This window comes from Alexandromys fortis, unplaced genomic scaffold (genome assembly GCF_014885135.2).
Source record: "Alexandromys fortis isolate MF-2015 unplaced genomic scaffold, M_Fortis_MF-2015_v1.1 scaffold_62, whole genome shotgun sequence".
Taxonomy (NCBI): domain Eukaryota; kingdom Metazoa; phylum Chordata; class Mammalia; order Rodentia; family Cricetidae; genus Alexandromys; species Alexandromys fortis.
Genome location: NW_026067942.1, coordinates 6,348,655 through 6,375,407, shown reverse-complemented (window position 1 = coordinate 6,375,407; position 26,753 = coordinate 6,348,655). Strand labels below are relative to the sequence as shown.

At 44.3% G+C, this 26,753-nt stretch overlaps 1 long non-coding RNA gene across 1 annotated transcript in view; it reads right to left on the bottom strand.

The window, feature by feature from the left end:
• Nucleotides 1-26,262, bottom strand: part of LOC126505381 (uncharacterized) — a 46,552-nt gene extending 20,290 nt beyond the window's left edge. The window contains exons 1-2 of the long non-coding RNA XR_007592887.1: nucleotides 26,182-26,262; nucleotides 15,002-15,271 (exon numbers count right to left, since the gene is read on the bottom strand). This is a non-coding gene — a long non-coding RNA (uncharacterized lncRNA). The remainder of the gene's footprint in view (nucleotides 1-15,001; nucleotides 15,272-26,181) is intronic.
• Nucleotides 26,263-26,753: the final 491 nt, after the last annotated feature.

Genomic DNA, 26,753 nt, shown 5'->3' with positions numbered 1-26,753 from the left:
GCAAGTCCAGCCAGGTCGATGTGTGACATTTTGGGGTTTTGCTCATGCAGACCGAAAAGGTTACAAATGCTCAGTAAAGATGGATCCAGATGAAAAAAACTCTAAATGGGTTACAGTGTGTTTAAAAATACACATATGCTTGAAATAGAAAAGAGAAAGGATAGAGACAGTTATAGATTAAAAAATAGTAAGTAAAGTCCTTAAGAAGAATATCTATTATCTATAGATATAAAAAAAAGCTATGTAAAGATGGGGAATATGCCAGGCGGTGATAATGCACGTCTTTAATCCCAGCACTCAGGAGGCAGAGGCAGATGGGTCTCAGTGAGTTTGAGGCTAGCCTGGTCTACAGAGTTAGTTCCAGGACACCCAGGAGTAGTATATAGAGAAACCTCATCTTTGGGGGGAGGGGGAAGATGGGAAATACACAGAGAGTCTGAATTCTGTGTGTTACTATGTTGTCTTTAGATTTTCTGATTTCTAATGAAGGAACAACAGTGGCTAAATCACACTAGATTATAAAAACTGCTGGATTAAACTAACCTATATATTTTAATAAACTAACCTATATATTTTAAAAATATCTTGACTTCAAAATGGAAGTCAACAGTTAGGTTACTTTGAGGAAAAGGTCATGCTTTTACTTTCACAGGAAATGGGAAGCTAGGGATTCACTTCAGGTTGGTATGAATCAGGTTTAATCAGGGATGACAAGACCCTCTGAAAATCCTGACTACAGACATAAAGAAATAGACGTAGAGAAACTACAAAACGTGAGTCCTGTATTTACCTGCTCAAACATAAAACAAAAAATCATCTTTGGCTAACTTGTGTACAACATACAGTCTATACTTGTATTAATACAAAAATGTATGTTACCTTTAAAATTTTATGTATTTCAGAACAAGGAGACCAGACACCAATAAAAATGATGGCCCAGGTGATCCAGCATCTCAAAATGCCTGTTACAGTCTCCTCAGAATTCTGCATCTAAAGCAGTTTCAAGGATGCTAATGAGATGATCCAATCTCACAGACTAATCCAGTCAAGACTTAGCAATTAACCTGATTTTCCCATGGTTCCCCCAATAATACCAGACAACAGGAAGCAGTCTAGAGAAGAATGCCCACATTCCCAAAAGATGGGTTATGGATGGTTGTTATCATTAAGGGAAGGTTGGTTACAAAACAAAAGGGGGCAAATCTGTGGAATAATCCTTCTGTACACTGTGAAAATGAAAAGCAGGACAAGATTTTCAAGGTAGAGAGAATGCTGGGAAGAAGGGCAGAGTCAGAGGAGTTACAAGAAGAGGCAGAGAGAAACAAGATGAATGTGTGTTGAGAGAAGGCACCGCCACGTGGCAGAAGGGAGATAAGAAAATGGGTTAATTTAAGTTGTAAGGGTTAGTAACAAGTCTAGGCTATTGGCTGAGCATTTATACTTAATACTAAGTCTCTCACAGAGAAACCCCAGCCACACAGAACAAGTCATTGTTGCTGTGAACCAGCTGAGTACTTCTCTGGGCCTGTGCTTTCTTGTTACATATGTAATGTCTCCCACACTGCCAACCACCATTTGCTCCAGGTCCAGCTAATGCTCCAGGAGGCCACTGGAATGTTTGTTTGTGGGGCACATGTGTGGAGGTCAAAGAACACTTGCAGGAATCAGTTCTCTCCTTCCACCAAGTGGGTCCAGGGTCTGATCTCAATCATCAAGCTTGGCAGCAAGCACCTTCCACTGAGTCATCTTGCCTGTCTCTACTTGTTGGGACCATTTGGAGTCCTGGATTCCAGCTGCTCTTCCCTGCTAGTGACCTTTTCTTGCCCTTTTGATTTGAGCTTCTGAGAGCGGAATCAAACTTGTTTATCAACCCTGCTTCCTGAGCACGCATTGCCCTGGCCTTGACCGAGGATCAGTCTTCACCTGTTGGCCCACCTGGCTGGGTTAGGTATAAACACCTGTTGGCCCACCTGGCTGGATTAGGTATAAACACCTGTTGGCCCACCTGGCTGGGTTAGGTATAAACACCTGTTGGCCCACCTGGCTGGGTTAGGTATAAAACCTCCGTGGTGCTGTTCAATAAAGGGCTTCTTCTACCAGCAGCTAGAGAGGTGTATGCACGTTCAATCCTGACGTCCTTCACTCGGTTTCAGTTCCAGGCCATGTAGGCGCAGCATCTACTAGCACCTGCTGACTAGTTATTGAGTAGAGAATACACCATGGGAGGTAATATGACACAGACTGTTATGTAGCATTGACACATTACCAACCAGTTACTTAACTGTATCTATAGAGAAATGTGCCCACAACCCTCTATCCAGCCTGCTAAATTTCTTGAGAGGATAGTCTACTGCATTTCTCTTATACTTTGTCCTGTTTAACTTGATTTCACCTCCAAGCTTCCTTCCAGACATGCGCTAGCTCTGAACCCACTCCTGTTAACTGACACTGCTTCAGCTGTTGACTACGGTCCTCAGAATTCCCCCTTGGCATGCAGTGATCTGAATAAAGTTTGCTCCCAACTCTGACATGCCTCATGATCCCTCACTATCACCTTGTCCTGAGTCCAGTTCCCTTCACCTTCTACACCTCCTTCTGGGTGTCCAAATACACCACTTCAGTTACACTTCCTTAGTGTCTACTAGACTTTGATGCTTTGTCCATCTTATCTAACAGTTCTACTTGCATATTCTTCATTTACCTGGACAATCCACCTAATGTCTCAAATACAGTTAATCGTGTGATTCACAACTGTAATTTCAGCACTTGGGGGTCTGAGGCCCGAGTTTAAGGCCAGCCTGGACCACACAGTGACATAAGACCCTCAAAGAGAGAGTATGGGGATAAAGGAAGGGAAGGAAAAGGTGAATAAGGGCTAGCAAGATGGCTCTGGGGTAAAGGCTCTTGCAGCCAAGACTGACAACCCGAGTTTGACTTCTGGGTCCCACGTGGGAGAAGGAGAGAACACACTCCAGCAATCTGTCCTCTATCAATGGCACATGTGTACACACATGCACACAAACAATAAATGTAACTTATAAAAAAAAATCTTGTACCTCAAAATGCTAACTTTCCTATTACTAACTGAATATTTTTACATGTGTTTGTACATATGTGGTGTGTGTCTAATGGTGCCTGTGCTGGATGTATGTGTAAATCGAGGCCAGAGGTCAGAATGAAGCTGTCTTCCTCAACATTTTATTTTTGAGACAGGTTCTCTTGCTGAATCTGGAGCTCATTGATCCTGCTGGGCTAGGTGGCCAGCAGACCCAGGATCCTCTGTGCCTCCCTTAGTACTGGGGTTTCAGGTGCATGCTGCTGTTTCAGCTCTTATTGGGGTGTTGGGAATCCAAACAAGTCCTTATCCTTATGTGGTAAATACTTCACTGAGCCATCTTCCCAGCCCTCTTAATAATATCTATAAAAGAAAGCATGCCATTAACATTGAAATATAAATGTCTAAACAGAACTGTCTCTCTGAATCCCACATCTAAAAGCTGACAAAACAGTCTATATGAGTTCACTAAAGGCCTTCTTTGTGCCACACCCCGGAAATGTGGTGTGGAAAACAAAATGAAGATGCAGGGAGGGAGAGCAGAAAAGAGAGGAGAGAGGAAGGGAAGGGAAGAGGAAAGAGAAGTGTATTCGGTTCTTTTCTGCCAAGTTCTGCTGTAAGCTTTGGCAAAAGCAACTCAAGGAAGGAAGGAAAGGTGGAGTCTGAATGAGAACGTTCCCATGGGCTCAGGGGTTTGAACACTTGGTCCCCAGTTGAGGGTGCTGTTTTGGGATGGTTTAGGATGTGGCTTCATCAGAGGAAGTATGCCACTAAGGGAGTGCTTCCAGCTTCAAATCCCTGCACCATTCCCAGTACACTCTCTCTGGCTTCCCATTTGCTACCTGAAATGTAAACTCTCAGCTGTTCCTACTGCCATGCCCACCACCTGCGGCCATGATGGGCTCCCACCCCTCAGAAACAATATGCCCAAATAAACCATTTCTTCTGTAAGTTGATTTGGCCATGGTGTTTTATATAGCAATAGAAAAGTAGCTAAAACAATGCCAGGTGGTGGTGGCACAGGCCTTTAATCCCAGCACTCAGGAGACAGAGGCAGGTGGATCTCTGTGAGTTCGAGGCCAGTCTGGTCTACAAGAGTGAGTTCTAGGACAGGCTCCAAAGCTACTGGCTCTGGTATCTCTAATATTCTGGGGTCTCCACGGTTACCTCAGTGGTTCTCTGTCCGCTGTGGGATGGAGCCTGGTCCCTTGACTAGAGTTGCACCAGCTCCTGTACACCTTCCAGGCTGACCCTGGGGAAAAAACACTTCCCAGGTTGCTGCTTTCAAGCAGGGAGGCTCTCCATGCTCTCTGTAGTCAGGTAAGACTCTCTCCTTTAACACGCATTTGCAATGTCAGAAGACAGAGCCTTTAATAGGTTGGATTTTTCCCCCTCAGGTACTTTTCCTGTTGTCCCAGTGAAAAGTGTCAGACCTTTTTTTTGTTGTTTTTATGATGCTAACCACTAACAATTACAGCTGCTTTTGACTTGCCTTGTCTGTAACCTTAAACTCACTCCTTCATGTGAGGCCTGTGTGTGTGTGTGTATGTGTGTGCATACACACATGTTCATGCGTGTATGTGTGCATACATGTGTGTGTACATGCCAACTTGTGGAGCCAGATGTCAACTTCAAGTGTTTTTCTTTATCATTCTCCTCCTTATTTTCTGAGGCAAGGTCTCTCTCCATGAACCCAGGACTCCCTGTTTCAGCTAGACTGAACCCCCAGGATCTTCTTGTCTCTACCACTTCCCCTAGCACTGGGGTGACAAGCCTGGCTTTTATGCAATTACTAGGAATCAAAACTCAGGGCCTGTTGTACAGGACTTTATACAACAAATCATTTGTCCAGTCCCTCACACTCTGCTTATCAAGCAATATGTATTTCTTCTTTTACTTCTTCACCTGTTGCTGTCACTGTGGACCTAGACCAGAGCAGTGAGCGGTAACCATAACACATGGATGCTATCCTTGATTGAGATTTCTCCACCATAAATTAAGCCATTACTTCTTAATTTAGTCCTGCAATTATCTGTATGGTCACTGAAGGGACTCTGACCAGCTTGAGTGTGGTGAGCATGGCTCTGCCTGGTCTTGTCCTTCTCCCCCATTCCCTTGCCTTGCTAAAAGCCATTAAGATTATATTCCTAAAGCTAGTCACCAAAATCTATTCCCTTATTTGGCCACTTCCTCCTCCTGAGGCTGATTACCAAGGTCTAGCTATCAAAGTACTGAAGTAAAGCAATCAAAAGCCCCCTTTGGCTCACCTAATTAACATTCCCGTATTAAAATTAAACACCTCATCCTAACACAGGGTTTCCCATTTTACCTTTATAATCCACCATTTTCCTATGTGCCATGGCTGTCTCCTCTCTATTCAGAGGCTGTCCTTTCTCCTTCCCTCCAGGACGAATACCCTGCCCCTTTTCCCTTGTTCCCTTCCCTTTCTCCCTCTTCCCCTATCTCCTGTGTTTGCTCCTTATCCCTGCCTTCTGGCCCTCTGGAGCAGATAAGTCTCCTTTGTGCTGGGAACTTGGTCTTGAGTCAGTTCCAATCACTAGTCATTTCTACCACTGCTCCACCTACACTGGTAGGGCCCCCAGAGCTAAGACAAACAGGAAACAGACACAGGATGGTCAGTGTCCTTGTGTGTACATGCAACTCCACCACAGCTCTCCTACAACCTATTCGTTTCCTTTCCTCCACATTCCAATCATCCTTGATCTACCTGCTAGCAGTTTAAAACACCCAGGCAGACATACATGGGAGACAAAGAATCCAAAATCGTATAAAAATCCCTGCTTTGTTAGAGCTGGAGCTCCGGCTCTGAGGGAGAATCTACTGGGACAGGCTAGCACACGACAATGTCCTTCAGAAGAGCTCCAGCGTCCCAGTTCCCAGAAAGCCTACAACACAGAACACCCAAGGACCTGCCAGCACAGACGGTGGTATGCATACTCTAAATGAACATTGCCAGGAATGGTTTCTGAGAAGCTTTTCGTGCATTGTTTTCTAGAAGAAAAATATCAAAGTCTTTAAGAGCAGGGATGATGTTTTCTTATTTGTAAGGGGGTTCAATTAAAGATGCCACAAATAACTAAAGGGGGGGCTAAAATCTGAGGGTAAAGATCTGAGAGGTAAGAAATCTACTCACAACAGGAACCATCTGTCCATGTTTCTTTATTCTTCTCTCTATCCTTATTCTTCCCTGTTCTCCTGTTCTACATTGTCCCTAGTTCTACCCATTACAAATGTTCCCAGTCATATAGATCCTTAAAACCGGTGATTCCCCAGCCCTAGCAGGTTCCAGGGCCTGAATTCTTTTGCTCCATAGAAAATCAGATAAGAGTTTTCACACACACACACACACACACACACACACACACACACACACACACACAGAGAGAGAGAGAGAGAGAGAGAGAGAGAGAGAGAGAGAGAGAGAGAGAGAGAGATCCGTGCACATCCAGTGAATTCCTTAATGAGAAAGTTAGTTAAGAACGGGATTAAGTTATCAGAATTCTGATAATACACAGGTTAGTGTGCTTTGCTACATTTTTAGGTGGAAGTAAAAGCTAAAAGGTTTATTTTCAGTAAAATTATGAATAGGGCACAGACTGTTTAAATCAGTGCACCGCTTCTTTTCTCCCAGCAAGCATAGAGGCTACCAGGTAACCAGGCAACCTATGTAAACAGTAAGGAGGAAACTGGATGGCTCTTGATCAGATAGCACATACACCAGACGCTGCAGTTTCTATGGGCCTAAGTCTGGCGTTAGACTTACTGCTCTAAACAAGGAAGATACCCAGGCCTCTAAATTATCAGTTTTGGGCTATGCTGCTATCAGCCATTCTGGTTGTGGGGTAAAACCAGAACAGCAGCTTGGGCAGGTAGTAATTAGATGTCCTTGGAGATCTGTGACTATCTCTATGCCTAGACCCTAAGCACTGACCAAATGCCTGCTGATAAAGAAAACTGCAGGAAGGCAGAAGTCTGCATTTACCCAGGAGAGAGGAACAAGGCCTGGCCAGTGGGAAACTGTTCTCACAAAACAGTTCTGAACTGTGGGAATTAATCCCCAAATATGTAACAGAAAGGGAGTTAGCTACAGCAAAATCTTTAGCAAAGGACAACCACTCATTCACAAAGCAAAAATACCAAAAAAAAAAACCTTGCTTTTTGGTTTAGCCCTTCTCAGATCCCTTGGTTCTGTTAAGTCGCTTGTGAAAAGATGGCTTGACAGTTACCGTATAAGGTTGCAGCTTGTAGCATATTTGTCCTTTGTTTTCTCCATGTTTTAGGCTAGAACCATAAATAAAGGAATACAGACATTAGCAGCGGTCTGGTGTGGTGGCACTCAGCTGTGTCCCAGCATTCAGGAGGCAGAGGCTGAAGGATCTCTGTGGTGAGTTCAAGTCTAGCCTGGAATACATAGTGAGCTTCAAGCAAAAGAGAGAGAGAGAATGAGAATGAATATGAATATACGAGGAGTGGGAGAAGTAGTTTTCTGATGGGTAATCATTATCTACAGAGATAATTTCTTTTTCTTCTGTGTTTTAAATCTTGCTGGCCTGGAACTCCCACACAGCCCAGGCTGATGAGTTGAGTGCAGAGATTATAGCCATACACCGCTGAAAGGGAAACTACTGGCTCAGAACCCTAAACCCAGGCATGTAACGGTTTTGAACAAGGCAGAGGGTATGGGAGAAAGGGCCAGGCCTGCCAGTCACGCCCACCACACCTGAGCTGCCACAGTCCCTCGACTTTCATGCCTGGCCTGTTGTCCCAGTCTTAATTTTCTCATCTTATTGCATTGGTTTCCCAGTTAATATTGTAAATAGGGGAGAGTGGGGCTTTTATTTTCAGGGCTTTTTTTTTTTTTCCTGTTAGTAATTACCTTGAAAGCTACTAGCTCAAAACAGATACTTTTTTTTGCTTGTTTATTCTAAATCACATCTCATCTTTCTTTTTTAATATTAAAATTTTATTTATGTCCTTATCATGTTTTGGTCTCAAGGTGAACTAACTTAAGTGAAATGGGTATTTGGCAGCTATTCAGTGACAGGATCAATTAGAGAGTGCCAAGCCAGATGACTGAAATCTTAAATCATGAGTCATGTAGCCCACGCTTGTTGTCAGCAACAGAGCTGCTGAACACGTCAGCCTTTGTGCCGTCCAGGCATGGGGTCTCTGGGAAAGGTGGCAAATTTGAAACGATTCATGCACTTATTGCTGTAACATGCTAGACACTACCTACAGCACAGCTGGGCTGCAAGAAGGCAGGGAAACTTGCTGTTTTCATTGACTTTTCACTGTAGATAACAAACAGTAAGTAAATTAAATGGTGAGTTATTAGGTAGTCAGGCATGCTCTAAAGATGACCAAATGAGGCGATACATTGGAGGAGAACTGATGGAGATGGACTTTGAGCCAAAATGATCATAATTTTTTCCAAGGGATATTTGAACAGAGACATAAGTGACAAAAAGAAGCTAACTGCACAGAGGGGAAGGGGCCACTCAGGCTAAGCAAACAGTGGATGCGAAGAGGCTAAGGAAGAATGACCTTGGCCCTTTGCAGGAATAAGAATGCCGAGCAGCAGTGGATGGAGAGAAACAAGGCATAAAGTTGGAGTGGTAAGAATTAGAGAAACTTGGTAGTGTGCTTATGAAAATAATGTTTATGGAAAGGTAATCTATTTGATAAATTGAGATACATTCGTAAGAGTTACAGTCCACACTATAAATGGAGGGGAAATGCTATGGGTGAAGAGGTTTGGAAAGAGATGGGTGTTGAATAAATTTCCTCCAAAATCTTGAAACATTCTGTCCTGCAGGGAAGTGCCTTAAAGTGAAAGGTTAAACAACTCAAAATAGCTTCAGGAAGTCCCTGATACTGACCAGACTCACTAGGCTCTGCCCTGCCATAGTAAAGATTGCAGAGTCACTCTGAGACAGCCAAGAAGACTGTGAGAGCAGATCAGCTGCCTGGAAGAAGCAGGAACCAGCTCTACTGCCTGGAAGAGGTTTAGCCCAACTGAGCACCTCAACAGACAGCCTCCAACCTGCTGAGCAGCCTGCAGGTTGTGCAGTGTGCTCCAGGTGTCCAGCTTCTGTGAGCTGTCACCATGCAGGGGTGGGCTTTGGTGATGCAGCTGTCTGTGAGTCATTTCTGCTCCTGTAAGAAATCCTTCACCAATACTCCTGAAAGCAACACCAATAAAATTTACTGGTTCACCAAATTGGACTTTGGTGGTATCCATACTTGTTTCTGTCATGGGCTTCCTGTTGGGGTTGCATCTCCCCAGGAAAAGTCTTGTCACACAGCAATGGGGGATGAGGAGAAGAAGGAATAAGAAAAGGTCAACCAAAACTAAGGAATGATCAAAAAGTCAAAAGGAAACCAATACTCTGTAGGGTAACTAAAATTTTCATTTAAAAAGCATTTGAGCAGAACTAACTGCATGTACCCCAGAAAGCAGAGGCTATTAAAATGAAAATTTGTGTGCTGAACCTCCCTATGATTTGTGAGTTAATATGACCTCTGAGGCTTCCCAAACAATACAGACTACGATCACCAAAACAAGATGATAAGATGATATTGCCAAAATCCCACACTCCATGGTTGTAGATAGAGAAATCAAAGTAGAACTAACGTATAAGCTTTCTCCCTGGTTTCATCATGCCGGGAGTTAGAAAAGTCACCAAACAGTCTTCTTCAGGCATGAACCCTGTGTGCTATCCTACTAACCTGACAGTCAAGATGTGCCCCCCAAAGCATCAGGAGCACAACTGTTACGAGGACAACTGTCTTCTGACTGGATCTCATGCCTGTTCCATAGGAGGGAATTTATACGTGGCACTGACAACCGAATCAGAAGCCTGTGTCTCAGGAGTCCATAGGCCCTGAGGGTAAGGCTTTATGGTGCACTACTGTGTTTTTCTCAGTGGATATATTGGGCCCATCAGAACATCTTCCAAATACTTATGTTTATGCCCATAGATTAGTATTGCTTTCAGCTGTGGTCAAAGCGCTTTTTTTTTTGGAGTGGGCAGCAGTTACTCCAAAGACTCATATCCAGTTAAAGCACCGAGAAATAAGTGGTTGCTTAGCCCTCCAGGAGAGCAACATCACTGACTCCGAAACTCAGAGACCACCACAGAAGAATTCCCTCTGAGAGAACGTGAGAGGGCTCAGAGGGGAGGAATGTGATGGTAGCTGTCTTCCCGTCACTAGCTCAGAGTATCTGCAGTCGCTTGCGCTGTACTGGGCCCGTCAACACTGCATCACGGATAGGAGAGAGTTTACAGGCCTCCCCACCCTCTGAGCCCTGAGAACTACTGCTTGCTGAGGGAGAGGGAGACGTTTTCTTAAGCAGTGGAGCTCCTGGCAAGTAGCTAGGTTTTCTATGCACTCGTAAATACTTCCCAGTCAGGCTGTACTAGTTGGAATGAAGCGGGAGGGGAGGGAGGCAAGAGAAAGTAATGGGGGGGGGGGGATATTAAATGCATTGCATACATTTAAATTGTCAAAATAAATAAAATTGTAGAAGAAAATTATAAACCCTTGTAAAATTAGTTCAACATCTTAAGTAGACATAAAGCCTAACTGAGGGAAATAGGCTCCTTTTTCATCCACCCCACGGAAATTCTTATCTACTAGAACCTGTGGGCAGGTTAACTTGCTTCTCAGGGAGCCAAGCTTCGTGGGAAAGGTTGTGAGGGCGAGACCCTTTCAGCAGCTCAGTCAGTTCGAATCTCACCAGCCCACCCCAGCTGGCAGCGGGCTTCCCAGAGCCACGGAACCACATCACACCAGCGGCAGTCTTTGTGGTAAGCCAGACAAAGCCACATGACCTAGCTCCTGACTTTGTGCTCTTGTTTGGAGGGAAGGACCAGCAACTAAGCACTTTCAATCCCACTAAAGTTTTCCAAAAATAACAGATGTAAGCAAGTGAGTTGGGTGACTCAGGATGGTCACTCTCTATGGGTCTTGAATTAGATTGTAGGCTATTTTTGGTTTTCAGAACTAGTTGGTTGTTGTGGTCTCAGACCAGCCTCAGCAAATTGGTCAAAACAGTGCTCTGTCATATCACAGAAGTTTTTCTGTGTGAAAGGGCACTGAGCTTCACTGTGGTCAGACCCTGCTACGAAGGGTCTACAAAGGCCTGGCTGGTCTGTTCCACTGGAGTTAACTCTCAGAGTGATTGTGTGGCTTTGGAACAATTACCAGTGAAGTCTTGGCATTGGGCTGGCTTTCATAGCAGGCTCCCTCCCAGAGGTTACCAGCACTGTCTCTGCTCAGGCAAAGACCTTGGCCCAGACAGTGGGACTGGGGCCAAAAGGTCGCCTGCGTATCCCTGTACTCTACATCCATCCTGCAGGAGTCTGGGACTGCCCACAGAATCAGTGCATAGGATTCAACTAGTCCATCTTCACTTATCCCTGGCAATATGAAAATTAATTTAGTACACCCATGTGGAACTGTCTAAAGGTATCTTTGTTACTTCTTTAAAAAAAAAAAAAAGATTTATTTACTATGTATACAACATTCTGCCTCCATGTATGCCCACAGGGCAGAAGAGGGCACCAGATCTCATTACAGATGGTTGTGAGCCACCATGTGGTTGCTGGGAATTGAACTCAGGACCTCTGGAAGAGCAGCCAGTGCTCTTAACTTCTGAGCCATCTCTCCAGTCCCTCTTTGTTACTTCCTGTGGATGATTCACTGATACTTTTGTGCTTCCTATCAGGTTTTAGTGATACCTTCATTTATTAGGAATTAGTTGAAAAGAGGAAGAGGTGGGAAGGAGACAAGGGGTGTAATGAGGACAAATATTACTAAAATGCACTATATACACGTATACACCACCTGTCATCACTAGGAAGGATGTGTGCCAGTAGGGCCTGCATGTGGTGCCCAGAGAAGGGTGTCCTGCTCTACCACTCTCTACCTCATTCCTCGGAGACAGATCTCTCACTGAACCTGAAGCTAGGCTGGGGTCAGCAAGTCCTAGCAATCCTCCTGTCCCTGCTCCAGCTATTTGCCTAGGGGCTGGAATCTAAATTCGGGTCCTCATGCTTGCTTGCAGTCAGCACTATTAGTCACTGCTCATCTCTCCCGCCCAGCGCTTCTTCCTTACGTCTTCTCTTGGGCAGAGTTAATGGGTGGCACTTCAAGGCCAATCTCCTTAACTTGCTGAAATTTTACTGAGCTCAGAGCTGTAAATCTGGAACTCCCGCACCTGTATATTATAGTTTGGATTGGCCATTCTGGTCTAACTTATTACCCATGACACGGGTTGAAGGGGGTACTAGTGCTCCCACCCCCCACTCTGTGCAAAGTCCCTTTGACAGGTAAATGCTCATTCGAGTCTCTTCCGTCACATCGTTCCAAGTAGCACTACATCACTACAAACCCCAAAGAGTAGATGGAGAAGGCAGGAATAAACACTGATGATCACTGCTACTATAGTCACCAGTAATAACAAGACCAGGTACAATGCACAAGCCAGGGTGACGTCACCACCTGCCGTCCCTGTACACTCAAGGTGGAGGCATGAGGATGGAGAACTCGAGGCTAGGCTAGGCTAGAAAATGAGACCCTATCTCAAAAACAAATCTGGGGATGGGGAATAGCCGCCAACAACAAAATGCATACTTTTATAATATAGATTTTTCAAATATCAACTTGTGAATAATTTGTTTTATATTTTTAATACTAAATGTTTCACAAGCATCATGGTGTTTCCTTTCAAGAAATACTGATACTACAGGGCAAATGTAGATTTTTTTATTCTTCTATTTTAAAGATACAGTCTCATGAATTCTAAGCTGCCTTCCAACTTGCTATAGAGCTAAAGATAACCTTGAATTTCTTATCCTCCTGCCTCTACGTTTCAAGAGCTGGGATCATAGGTGTGCAGCACTGTGCCTAGCTTATGTGGTTCTGGTTCTGAGGACGCAAGCCTGAACTTCACACTTGCTAGCCAAGCACTCTACCAACTGAGTCCCATCTCCAGGACTTGATTTCTGTAATTAAGTCAGGATTTAGCAATACTTCATGATGCAGACTATAAATAAGAATGAGTGCACACCTCTAATCCCAGCACTTGGGAGGCAGAGCCAGGTGGGTCTCTGTGAGTTCAAGGACAGTTTGGTCTACAGAGTGAGTTCCAGGCTAGCCAAGGCTCCACAGAGAAACCATCTTGGAAAACAAACAAGAAAGAATGTGAAACAACTCAGTCCATTATCCAAGGTATCACGAAAAGACTAGAAACAAATGGAAGTGTGTTTTTCAGAGATATGGAAGTAACTCGACTGCCAGGCTATGTCCTTTTCTCCCTGACCCCCATTTTTTAAAAATGTAGCCCAAGCTGGCCTCTAACTTGCTCTACAGTTGAGAATGGTCTTGAACTCCTGATCCTCATGCTTCTACCTCCCAAAATTTTAGGAATCACAGTTGTATGTCACTGTGCTATTTTCACACTGCTTCACAGTGTCCTCTATAATAGCCCTTTAAAGTGGCAAAATTACAGGGTGTGTGTGAGTGTGCCTGTGTGTGGCCAGCAAGCCCCGAGATTGTTGTCTGGGCACTGTAGTTACAGGTACACACCACCACACCCAGCAATTACATGGACTGGCAGGATCTGAACTCAGGTTTTCATGCTTGCACAGCAAGTACTTTATCTACCAAGCCATTGCCACAGCCCAACAGAATCACTTTCAACTTACAGCTTACAAAACTGGGTTTTAAAAGGTAATTCCCATAGCAACAACTGCCAAGCTGGGAGGTCACTGGGACAAAGGCAGCCTCCCTGTACCCCTCTCAACCTAAGTTCACCGGGCTAGTAAACGTATATTTCTACCATCCTAGTTATTAGTAACGTAATGTTTTCTTATTTGTTCCTCTGGTTCACCTTATAAAAATGTTTAATGTCCCTATCTCCCACCATTTTACCCTCACTTGCTGATTTCCGTTTTCTGTGGTTCCACTCTGGTTCATTCTTAGTGTCGGCTTTCGCCTGGATCCCAGGTTTGCCATGTCTTGTTTTGGTTCCTTGTAGAGTCCATGTTTAGCATTAAAAATGATTATTCTGTGGGTGAGTGCGCATGAAAGCGAAGGGCACCCTCCAGGGTTGAGTCCGTCCCTTGCAGCAGGTTCTGAGGACTGGTCCTCATGCTGCACAGCGAGTCCTAACTCTTGGAGCCACTGCACCTGTCTCTCTGCACCATTTAAAAGAACAGCAAAACAAAATCAAACTACACCTCATGTAGCTCAGTCTATTCTCAAACTGGATATGTAGCTGATGATGACCTTTAACCCTGATTCACTGCCTATATTCCAACTGTGGGAATTATAGTTATGAGACATTGTATCTGGATGAGCTTTTTGTTCTGATATCTGTCGCTAAAGGCTACATAGTTGTCCCACATTCTCAAACATATAAATATCTGAAGAGTGTTTCCCTGTAGATTAGATTTCAAAAGGAATTTTCTGAGCTCTTATGATTCCAGCACTCTGGAGGTTGAGGCCAGGAGAACACTAGTTAAGAGGTCAAGCCTGAGCTACCCAGGAAGACCCAACTTAAAAATAAAGTTGTTTTTCCAGTATAAATGCAATAATGTGTTTGCACATTTTATTGAAAAGGATTATAATGTGCCTACAATTGTGTAGTGAAGAAAAGTCCAGGCAATGGTCACTCACAGCTTTAAACCCAGCACTTGGGAGGCAGAGGCGGGCAGATCTCTGAGTTTGAGGCCAGGTCTATAAAATGAGTTCCAGGACAACCAGAACTGTTACACAGAGAAACCTGTTTTTTTTTTTTAAAAAAAAAAAAAAAAAGAAAGAAAAGAAAAAGAAAGAAAGGAAGAAAGGAAGAAAGAAAGAAAGAAAGAAAGAAAGAAAGAAAGAAAGAAAGAAAGAAAGAAAGAAAAGGGGCTGTACCTTCACAAATAACCTCTCCTGGCCTCACAGCGCCAAGCCTCAGCTGCTCTCCGTGATCCCTTCACGCCTTCAAAACCAGAACCACCTGGGTGACTCTAACACGTTATCAATCAAATCTGGCCGCCAGCACGAAGTACAACCTTGACCACTTCTAGAACACAGCCTCTCTGTGCTCTCAGGAAACATCTACTAGAAGATTTCACCTCAGTGATGCTGGCCTCTTCTGAATCGTTGCTTTTTCTTAGCTCTAGCCGACCAGCATCAAGCATCCTAGAAAAGCAAGGCTTCGATTTACTAGCTCTGGTATCTTGTCCATCAGAGCTGATTTTTCAGCCCCAGCTAACCAGAACCACAGGATTTTAATTCAAAGTAACAAATGTCCCCTTAGTCTTTAGCTTTTTTTTTTTTTTTTTTTTTTTTTTTTTTTTTTTTTTTTGGCGTGGGTTTTTTTTTTTTTTTTTTTTTTGAATTTTCGAGACAGGGTTTCTCCGTAGCTTTTGGTTCCTGTCCTGGAACTAGCTCTTGTAGACCAGGCTGGCCTCGAACTCAGAGATCTGCCTGTCTCTGCCTCCCGAGTGCTGGGATTAAAGGCGTGCACCGCCACCGCCCGGCTCCCCTTAGTCTTTAAACTTCCCTCTGAAACTTCACAAGCCAGGCCTCCATTTCCTGCACTGGTTTTTAACATTCTTATCTTCCAAGTTCCCGCAGTGTCCCACAGAGCTTTTAACGCTCAATAGCTCTTCTAGCCCTGAGTTCCAAAGTCCTTTCACAATCCTTCCCAAATCATGGTCAGGTCTGTCACAGCAATATCTCACTATGCTGGTGACAATTTGTCTTAGGGTTTCTGTTGCTGCGACAAAACTCCAGGATCAAAAACACATTGGGGAAGGAAAAGGTTTATGTATTTGGCTTCATTACATTTAAGCATTGCTGTTCATCACTGAAAGTCAGGACAGGAACTCAAACAGGGCAGGATCCCAGAGACAGGAGCTGATGCAGAGGCCATGATGGGGGGAGCTGCTTATGGACTGACTTCCCATGGCTTGCTCAGCCTGCTTTCTTATAGAACCCAGGACCACCGGCCCAGGGATGGCACCGCCTACCATGGGCTGGGCCTCCCTCGTTGATCACTAAATGAGAAAATGCTTTACAGCTGGATCTCACTTCCTCCGATGTCTCTAGCTTGTCTCAAGTTGACACACAAAACCACCCAGAACATGTAAGTTACATAAACTGTGGTGGTCTGAATGAAAATGGTCCCCATAGACCCTTAGGGAGTGACATTACTGGAGGTGTGACCTTGCGGCATAGGTATGGCCTTGTTGGAGGAAGTGTGTTACTGCTGGGTAGGCACGTACAGACATACTGGAGCAGGAAAATGTTGTACATTGTTCGTATTTCCAGGATAGGATAATTCCTTGTGAAAGACTATTGCACTCACAGTATCTAAGAATAACACACTGTCTTCTAATCTAAGTGTTTCTTCCACTCAGACCCTCTCAATTTCCAAAACTTACTAGCAAGAGATGTGGTAAAGAACTGTCCTGACATCTGAATCACTCAGCCCTGGAACAATCCAGCGTGACACCTGAGCATCAGATCCTGAGATAAAGGAGCCACATGGTTTTTAAGACTACAGTACTGAGCAAGTCCAGCTTTCTATGTCTGAGGGCACTCCCAGAGGAAAATGTCTTATACGCCAAGGTATACACACAAAGATCTTAGCATCTGGATTGCTTCACTCCAACTCCACACATCTTGGAGACAGTTTAAACTCTCCCTCTTTGTTCCTGTAAAAGCCTTGAGTTTGGCCAGATGGTGGTGGTTCAAGCCTTTAACCACTCAGGAGTCAGAGGCGGGCGGGTCTCTCTGAGTTTGAGGCCAGCCTGGTTTACAGAGTGAGTTCCAGGGTAGCCAAGGCTGTTACACAAAAAAANAAAAAAGAAAAAAAGAAAAAAAAAAAAAAAAAACAAAAAAAAATAAAAGAAAACAAAAAAAAAAAAAAAAAAAAAAAAAAAAAAAAAAAAAAAAACAAAAAACAAAAACAGTCTCAAAAGAAAAAAAAAGAGAAAAAAATGAAAAGAAAGATGAGTTTATTTACATTTGATGTTTTTTACAAACTTTAATGCTTTTCTCACATATAAAGAAAACAATAAATAGTACTAAAGACACAAACAAATTTTCTTAAGTTCTCAAAGCCTTGTGTCCTTCTCCTGAAGAGATTATACAAAGCAGGTTAATAAACCGAGTAGTGGTAGCAGCGCATGCCTTTACTCCAGCACCTGGGAGGCAGAGGCAGGTGGATCTCTGTGAGTTCAAGGCCAGTCTGGTCTACAAGAGCTAGTTCCAGGCCAGGCTGCAAAGCAACACAGAGAAACCCTGTCAACAAACAAGCAAACAAAACAACCACATAGGTTAATATTTATTTTGTTGTTTGGTTAGTTTTAGTGGAAAAATAATTTTTGACTTCTCATCCCAAATACCATGAAGCTATCACTAACACTTCCTTTAGTTTCCAAATTTTCCTTACAAGATTTCTTTAACATTAATGGAAGCATACCACTCACGTGCATGCTTTATGGTTTTGTTTGTTTTACTCTTCAGTCTACAGAACTGCCTAAATTGTACTGTGACTACTGTGATACGTATCGTATGCATGATTCGCCACCTGTGGGAAAGACACGCTGCAGTCGTAGGAAACACAAAGAGAATACAAAAGACTACGACCAGGAATGGATGGACAAGCAGGCCCAGAGCTCAGCTGACAAACAACAGCTGGATTCTACAAGGACAGCTACCTCCAGATCAGCTGTCTGCACCCCCTCAGGTTCAAATCCTTTAGGTCCCACTGTGGAACTGTTTGGGAAGGGTTGGATGTGTCATTGTCAAAAGCCCACATCAGGCCCAGTGTCTACTTACTGCCTGCAGATCAGCGTGTAAAGTTCCCAGTTACTGCCTCTCCAGTGCCATGCCTGCCTGCTTCCCACCATGATGATCATGAACTAACCCTCAAAAACTATCAGCAATCCCAATTAAATGCTTTCTTTTATAAGAATTGCCTTGGTCATGGTGTCTCTTCATAGCAATAGAACAGTAATTAAGACACTATGTCTTTAACAAAACAAAACAACAACAACAAAGCCAGGAAAAGCCAAGCCTGGTGACCTATCCCTTTAAACTGAGTACTAGGGAAGCTGAGACAAAACTGCTGTTGAGTTGGAGACCACCTTGAAATACACAGCTAATATATATTCAGGCCAGCCAGGGATATAGTAAGACTGTCAAAAGAGAATATAAAGAAAAGAAAGTGACGACACTGGAAGAAACGTAAGTTAGAAGTTCCTCACGGAAGATAAAGGGAAACCGGAATCGTGGTGACTCTACACTGCAGCTGTTCAGAAAGCCTTGGTTACTAACTGTAGACCAGCCAGGTAGAGAGTGCGAAATGTAAAGCCATTCACTCTAAGCTCACTGACAGGGTGAAGAGATAGTGGTAGGGCCAGCATGGGAGTCAGGCAGAACAAGATCAGTCCTGAAAGGGCAGCTTCTGTTCCTAAGTGTGTGAGGGAAACCTAGCTACCCAACTTAGAATCCTGCCTGGGAAACAGAGGCAGGAAACAGTGGGGGTGATTTAGTGAAAGCAGAAAAAGAGGGTGGTAAAGGTTCAAATCTAAAAACCATAGACACAGAAGAAATGGAATTTTACAAGTTCTAGAGCCTTCTTATTTATATGAGGTAGCAAAGGAGGTGTGGGAACTAGCTTTGGTCTCAGGGCTAGTAAGGAGGAACTATCAGTACTAGAACACAGGCTCCTTTGCTGGGGAATATTATTTTAAGTTGTGTTGCCTTTGTTTATGTTGTATTGTTTAACTCTGTGAAGCTGTGATTCTTTGCCTGTCTAAAACACCCGATGGTCCCAATAAAGAGCTGAACGGCCAATAGCAAGGCAGGAGCCAGGATAGGTGGGGCTGGCAGACAGAATAAATAGAAGGAGAAATGAGGAGAAGCATGAGAATAATGAAAGATGTGAGGGGCCAGTCACTCAGCCACCTACAGAGTAAGAGTGTAAGTAAGATACAAGGAAGTAAAAAAAGAAAAAAGCCCAGAGCAAAGGTATTCAGGATAATTTAACTTAAGAAAAGCTGGCAAGAAACAAGCCAAGCTAAGACCAGGCAATAAGAAAGAATAAGTCTCCATGTGTGGTTTATTTGGGTGCTGGGTGGCGGGCCCCCAAAAGACCAAAAAGTCAAAAGACTAAAAACCAAACAATACCATTTTGGCCATCCAACATGGGGCTAGAGGAAACAGACAGCAGCACTCTGGTACACATGTCCTCTAGCATGTGCGCCTTCCACAGGGCATTTTGTGTGCTGTGTCTGCAGAAGCTTACCTGGGCACGGGCACTCTGCCCTTGTCCTCTTACGGTCTCTCACTAAATCTGGAGCTTAGTTTTTCAGTTAGGGGGCTGGCTGGCCAATGAGCTACCACATCCTAGCTTCTCACACAAGTCCTGGGGTGGATCCTCGCGCTTGTTCAGCAAGTTCTCTCACACACCAGGCCACAGCCCCAGGGGACCAGAGTATTTACTGCTAATTGTCTGACATTTGCTTCATCTCATCTTCAGGCCCTCTCTGGAAAATGACTTTCTTTTCCTTCTACTGATGTATGAAATTATGTATCTTTACCTGGGCAAGTGTTTAGCAGATATCTAAACTATAATAGAGATGTTGCCTTGATAAGTTTTTAGTGTAGAAAGAGAAAACTGAACTGAAATATTTGAGGGGGTAGGAAGACCAGACCTAGTTAAGCGTATGACACAGAAATTCTAGGTGAAGAGAGACTTGATCCATTTCGTAACTGGTGATTGCTAGGTGGTGCAGAGCTGCAGCAGCAGCTGAATGCTCAAAGTCTGGGACAGACGTCCAGTCCCAAGCCAGATTACACATGAAGATCACAGCTCAAAAACAATATGGTGGTGATAACTTTCTACAGTTACTTGCTAGTCATTAAAGCTCAATAATGTAGTGGACACTTTCTTGTATTTGATAAGCTCTAAGGATTGAAAAGATAGTTAGAAAGATTGGGTGCCATATGAACCTTTATAATAACTTTTGTCTCTTTAATAGAAAATAAGTCCAAAACAAAAGACATTGTACTTGACTAGTTCTCCAAGTTTGTCTCTAAAATGTTGAAAAGTATTCTTCTATTTCATTGACAAAATAAACTTACAGCAAGACAAATCACTTAACACTGCGAACCCAGGACTGATAAGAGCATGAGCACATGCAAAGACCCAGAGTTAGGGTCCTTGGACCCTCCGCTGATTTAACTCTGACTCCAGCTGGCGTCCTCCTCTGGCCTCCACAATCACCTGCACCTACACGCACACATCCCCACACACACACAAAATTAAAAATTAATCTAAAAATCTCAAAAATGACATTCATCTTCATTTTCCCTCCAATAAATATGGCATAATACAGAAATGGAATATTCTGTTTTTATATCTGCCACCATTTTATTATTAAAACTGTGAAAATGGGATTTACTATGGCATCTCCATACATGAATGCATTATGTCTTCTTCCCCTTGGTCCCCGTTCCAGTCCCCAATAGCACTTCTAGTTTCAAACCCTTTTCTATTTATGTGTAAAGAAACACAACTGTAATTATCCCACGCACCATGTCCTCTGCTACCACCATTTCTATGGCAGTAACACCACTGCTTACATACGACCTTCAGTTACTGACAGTCTAGGCTGAGTCCACACCTTGGCTACGGCAAATGTCAGTAAGCATGCAGATATCTCTTTTGTATGCTGGTTCCATTTTCTGATAAAAAAAAATCCATAAATGTGATAGCTAATTGATAGTCATTCTACCCTTCATGTTTGGAGAAACTCCCATACTGTGTCCCACAAAGGTTATTAGTGGTATTAATTTACTTCTAACAGTACAAGCATGATAAGGGCTGCTCTTCAAATTCTACCTTAAAAAAACTATTTCTCAACTGTAATGGAATCTCATTGTTTTCATTTGCCAGGTGACTAAATGAGTGTTCTCCCATGCAGTTACTAGCTAGCCGCACTCTGTCTTGTACTCTTTACAACTTAACTATTACTTCTATGGTCAGATGTGTTTCAGGCTCTAAATGCTTCTTGCACCTAGATGTCCATGTCTTTCCAAAGATTTGGGGAGTTTCCTGTTATTATTTTACTAAGTTTTTTTTAATGCCCACAACCTGTAGCTCTTCTTCCTCAGGTATGCTAATAATCCAAATGTTTGATTTTTTTTAAAAAGAGAAACCTAAATTTCTTGGATTTTCTCTTCATGCTTTTTTCTTCTGTTCTTGTCTGACACTAACAATTCAAAAGGTCCATGATTTCTGTCAGTTCCCTTTCAGATCCTGTGTCGCTTTCTTTAGTTCATTTAACTGTTTTTTTGCTCCTTGTTGTTCTTGTGTTTTCTGTGTTGAGAATTAACTGTTCATCTGTTGGGATGGTATCTTTTATGATACTGTATGACAGTCTTCTTAGTGGCTCTCTCCTGATAGTATGTCTTGAGAGGTATTGGACTTGGTTTTGATGCTGGTATTTCTCAAATGAAATCTGGCCTGTATTTTACATACAGATTCTTCATCTAAGGCATAAGTAAATCATTCCATTTTCCAAAACCACCTGTGACTTTGACCAAGCAGAACACTGTAGGCTTTCCCAGATTTTGATCCTATTGTAACTTTATCTAACCCACCATACATAGTGATCCACTAATCCAACAACACTCATGTACCATGCACTGACAATACAAAGGGCCTGACTTCATGGTGCTTATCATCTGGTGACACAGGGACTAAGGAGAAGAGAGAAGAGTTAGAGATGGCTCAGGGGTTAAAAGCAATAGCTGCTCTTCCAGGAGACCCAGGTTCGATTCCCAGCACCCACAGGAACCTTATGACAAGTCTGTAACTCCAGTTCTAGGGCACCTAATACCTTCTTCTGGTCTCTTCAAGTACCAGCATGTTTGTGGTGCACAAACACATATGCAGGCCAAATACTCATATAGATAAAAATAAATAAATCCTTAAATCTGGTGTTGGTTATAGTAGTAAAGGTGTGGAATCCCAGCACGTGGGTGGTAGAAGCAGGTGACCAAAAGTTTAACATGCCAGCTAGATGGTCCAGCAGGTACCTGCCAAGCCTGAGAATCTGAGCTTGAGATACCTGAACCCACATGGTGCAAGGTTAGAGCCAACTCCACGTTGTCCTCATGCCTTGTAAACAGAGACTGCTCTTTCATTCCTGGCCACCCAGACCCAAATAATCACACAGAAACTATATTAATTGCAACATTGTTTGGCCTATCAGCTCAGGCTTCTTACTAACTAACTCTTACAATTTAACCCACTTCTATTAATCTGTGTATCACCATGAGGCTGTGTACTACTGGTAAGGTTCCATTGTCTGTCTCCTTCGGCAGCTACATGGCATCTCTCTGACTCCATGTACTCTATCTATCTATCTATCTATCTATCTATCTATCTATCTATCTATCTATCTATCTATCTATCTCTTCTAGCCTGGCTATATTCTGCCCTGCCATAGGCCAAAGCAGCTTTATTCATTAACCAATAAAAGCAACACATATACAGAAGGACATTCCACATCAATACCCTATCCCCAGGCACAAATAATTTAAAAACAGCAAATGGCCAATTTTCTATGAAAAGACTGAACTACTACTACTAATATCTATGTATAAATTACATGCATCCAGGTCCTCACACAGACTAAGCCATATCTACCTCTTTAAATTTTATTTTGAAACAAGGCCTCATAAAGTTGCCCAACCTGGCCTTGACTTCCTATCCTCCTGAGTACCTGATTGCAGGCCTGCACCACCAGACCCAGCAAGGAGCAAACGTGCACGAGTATGCTGGCAATTCTTACCACACTCTACCCTGAGTCAACCTAGGTTAAGCCTGGAGCTTGTATTCTCTCCAGTAACCTGAGTACAATACAGAAGTTTGGTGGACAAACAAAAAAACAAACAAAACCCCAACAAACACCTGTTTAAGAGAACGCCAGAGTAAGGTTCTTACAAATTACACACACACACACACACACACACACACACACACACACACACCAGCTCGGCTGAGAACATGATTCGGTGTCATTCATATCTTATCAAACTAAAGCTTCCAAGGTAGGGATGGTTATGGTGATATGCATTCGTTCATTTGCCATTTTTTTTTAAATGGCCATTTTCAATTATTCAATTCTGGCTGTCTTGGAATTCACTCTGTAGACCGAGGTGTCCTGAGCTCACAGATATCCACCTGCCTCTGCCCCCTTCATGCTGGGATTAAAGATGTGAACCACTACACTTGGTCATATGCATTTAATCCCAGAATTTGTGAGGCACAGGTAATCTATCAGGTCTGAGTTGAGGCCAGTCTGGTCTATTCAGTGAGTTCCAGGACAGCCAGGGTTGTATAACAAAAAAATCCTGTCTCACAAATCTATCAGAAAACAAACAAACAAAAAAACCCAACCCTTCCAAAATAGAAAGTTTATAGAGGAAATGAAAAATGTGGTCCAAGAAAGGCAGACCAGTCGGGCATAAAATCAGAGAGATGGAAGTAGAAAAATAAGGAATAAAGATAGAGAGCAAGATGGTACGGCAGGTAAGCTTCTTTTTTTTCCTAATAATTTATCTTTATTCTATTTGCATTGCTGTTTTGCTGGCATGTGTACCTGTGTGCAGGTGTTGGATCCCCTGGAATTGGAGTTACAGAAAGTTTCAAGCTGCTCTTAACCACTGAGCCTTCTCTCCAGCCCCTTGGCCTCTGACCTCCAAATGTATCCTCTACAATGAATGTTTCGAAGGGGATGCCCCTGCTTGTGCATGGCGGCAGAGAAAAACTGGGCCAAGTGGCACAGTCTTTGTGAAGGTGAAGCCAAGAAGATCACAATTTCAAGGCCAACCTGTACAACTTAGAGTATCTCCAAAACTGAAATTAATAAAGACAACTCAAGGTACAATTTGGCTATAGAATACACCGAAATCCTCAGCTTAACTGTCAACAGCACATACATTTTTTTCATGCTAGAGTCAAGAGCAGTGGTTCTCAACCTGTGGGTCATGACCCCTTGGGAAGGGTTGAAGACCCTTTCACAGGGGTCCTATATCAGGTATCCTGCATATCATATTATGACTCATAACAGTAGCAAAATTACAGTTCTAAAGTAACAACAAAAATAATGTTATGGTTGGGGTCACCACAACATGAGGAACTGTATTAAAGGGTCAAGCATTTGTAAGGCTGAGAACCACTGGTCATGAGATGGCTGTATGAATACAGGTATGTCAAAAATACCAACATTAGATTTGAACGTTCAGGGCTTTTAAACTGGTTAAAGGTGGATCATTATGGGAATAAATTTTAAAATACTTGTACACATGCATTTGTACACATTCACAGTGGGGTGTTTATTTTTGGAAAGCAAATGAAAAAACTCACATCAGATTCTCTCTGAAAGCGGGGAAGGAGGTTAGAAAGAAAAAACTGAAGCACTAACCATTAGACACTGTTCCTGTATTACCATTTATCACTAAACACTTCTCCTTACACAAAGGCCAAAGGCCTTTTACAGCCTCTGGAGACAATCGGCATGTAATAATCCTAAGATCTGTCACTAGCGCAAAGCACTCACTGGGACACAGCAAACTGCTCATGTTCTGGTGTGGGAGGTCCTTCTGTCTCTGTGTTGCTTTTATTGGTTAATGAATAAAGAACTGCTTTGACCCTATGGCAGGGAAGAACAGAACTAGGAGAAGGCTAGACTGAATGCTGGGAGAAAGAAAGGTGGAGTCAGAGAGAAACCATGTAGCCACTGGAGACAGATGCTGGGAACTTTAGTCAGTAAGCCACAGCCATGTGGCAATACACAGATTAATAGAAATGGGTTAAATATGTAAGAGTTAGTCAATAAGAAGCTTGAGCTAATGGGCTAAGCAGTGATTTAATTAATACAGTTTCTGTGTGATTATTTCAGACCTAAGCCAGCAGGGAAACAACAAGCAGCCTCCCACTAGTTTTCTGCTGAAAAGGCTTTTTTTTTTCTAGTACTTCTCTCCAATGCAGGGTTGAGCATCAATTTTACAAGGTTTCTGGCATTTATTTCTTCAACACTAAACTCATATTTGGTTCCTGGAAGGTCCCTCGGGTACCCTCAGTCCGGGTCCCACTCTACAACAAATCTCCAAGGTCACACCAGGACCCTCCAGTCACCCTCCCACGTGAGCCAGGGGGGTGGGCGGGGTCGGTCATGTCCTGTCTTCCAAGTGGTGTTGGAGGAAGCAGGTGTGCCGGTTATGTCTTCCCTCCCGGTCTAACCACACATCCCTGGTCTGGGCACTCTGGATGACGGAGGCATGTGTGTGTCCTGTTTTCCTCATGGAAGTCTCCTCAGCAGTCGGCTGGGCCAGCCTGGAACTCAACATTGTCTCTAGAGCACGAAGATATTCACGGCTTTCTACTACAATCCCAACACTGCCTAAACTCGAACTCTGGTCCGGTTCACCCACCAGAGAACTTTCTAGAACTTGCTTCCCTTGGAAAAAGCATGGCTCCACTGACTTTCCTTGACTGGCACTGACTCTGGGCTGTGTATGCTCGCACTTCGCGTGACCACAATTCCACAGGTGATCCCACGGATTCAACTCGCGTGACCCAGTCCCCTCCAGGGGATCCACGCTGGACTCCACAGCCTCACCTCACACGAACCTGGGAACACCAGGGCTGTGGAGACTCTGTGGAGTCACGTCATGTGACCCTGGAGACACCCCACTACCACCAACCACCAAGAGGACCCACACTGGGACCTGCCCCCTCATCTCACGTGACCCCATCTCCCCCTCCCCTGCGGGGGCTCCCACCTCACCTCACATGACCCCATCTCCCCCTTCCTGAGGGGACTCCTACATCACGTGACTCGGGCCACAGAGACCCTGGGAGGCCCCCACCCGCGCAGGCCTCCCTCACCTCACTGACCCATCTCCCCCCCTCCTCCGAGGGGGGCTCCTCCCCACCTCACGTGACCCATCTCCCCCCTCCCCCGAGGGGGCGCCTCCCCACCTCACGTGACCCTGTCCCCGCAGGGACCCCGCAGCCTCACCTCACACGACCCTGACACCTCATTGCTAAAATTAGAACGGGCGAGCAGCGCGCTCACGTGCACGCAGCCCGGCGGGGCGAAGGCCGGACTGCGCGTGAGTCATCGGCCCCGCCCCCTCGCGGAGGGCGCGCTGACGTCAGGCCCGTCCCCGAAGGGTGACGTAAGTGCGCCCCAAGAAGCCGTGACGGAAAGTTCGAGTTTAGTCCATCTTAAAGGGGCCGCAGCGGCCCCATGTGTCCCCGAGGCGGCTGCCGGGGCCGGCTGTGCACGGCGACCGCTGCACACTTGTGAGCCGAAACCACGCAAGGGCGGTTGAGCCGAGCTCTCGTCCCCTGCGGAGGTGGCCTGCGGAAGCTCCTGGAGGACCTGCGCGCGCCAGTACTGCCATAGCCTCAGGGCCCTCCCCAGTGCCTCCATTCCCTCTCCTCGGGTGATGTCGGTGTCCCTGCCCACAGGGCTGGCTCCAGAATCCTCACTTTCGGGTGCTAGGCTTCGGCTGACCCGAGGCCCACCCTGCGGAGTCTCCCCTGCCGGTGTCTGGAACTTGCAGCCATCCTGAGCTACCCCAGGCC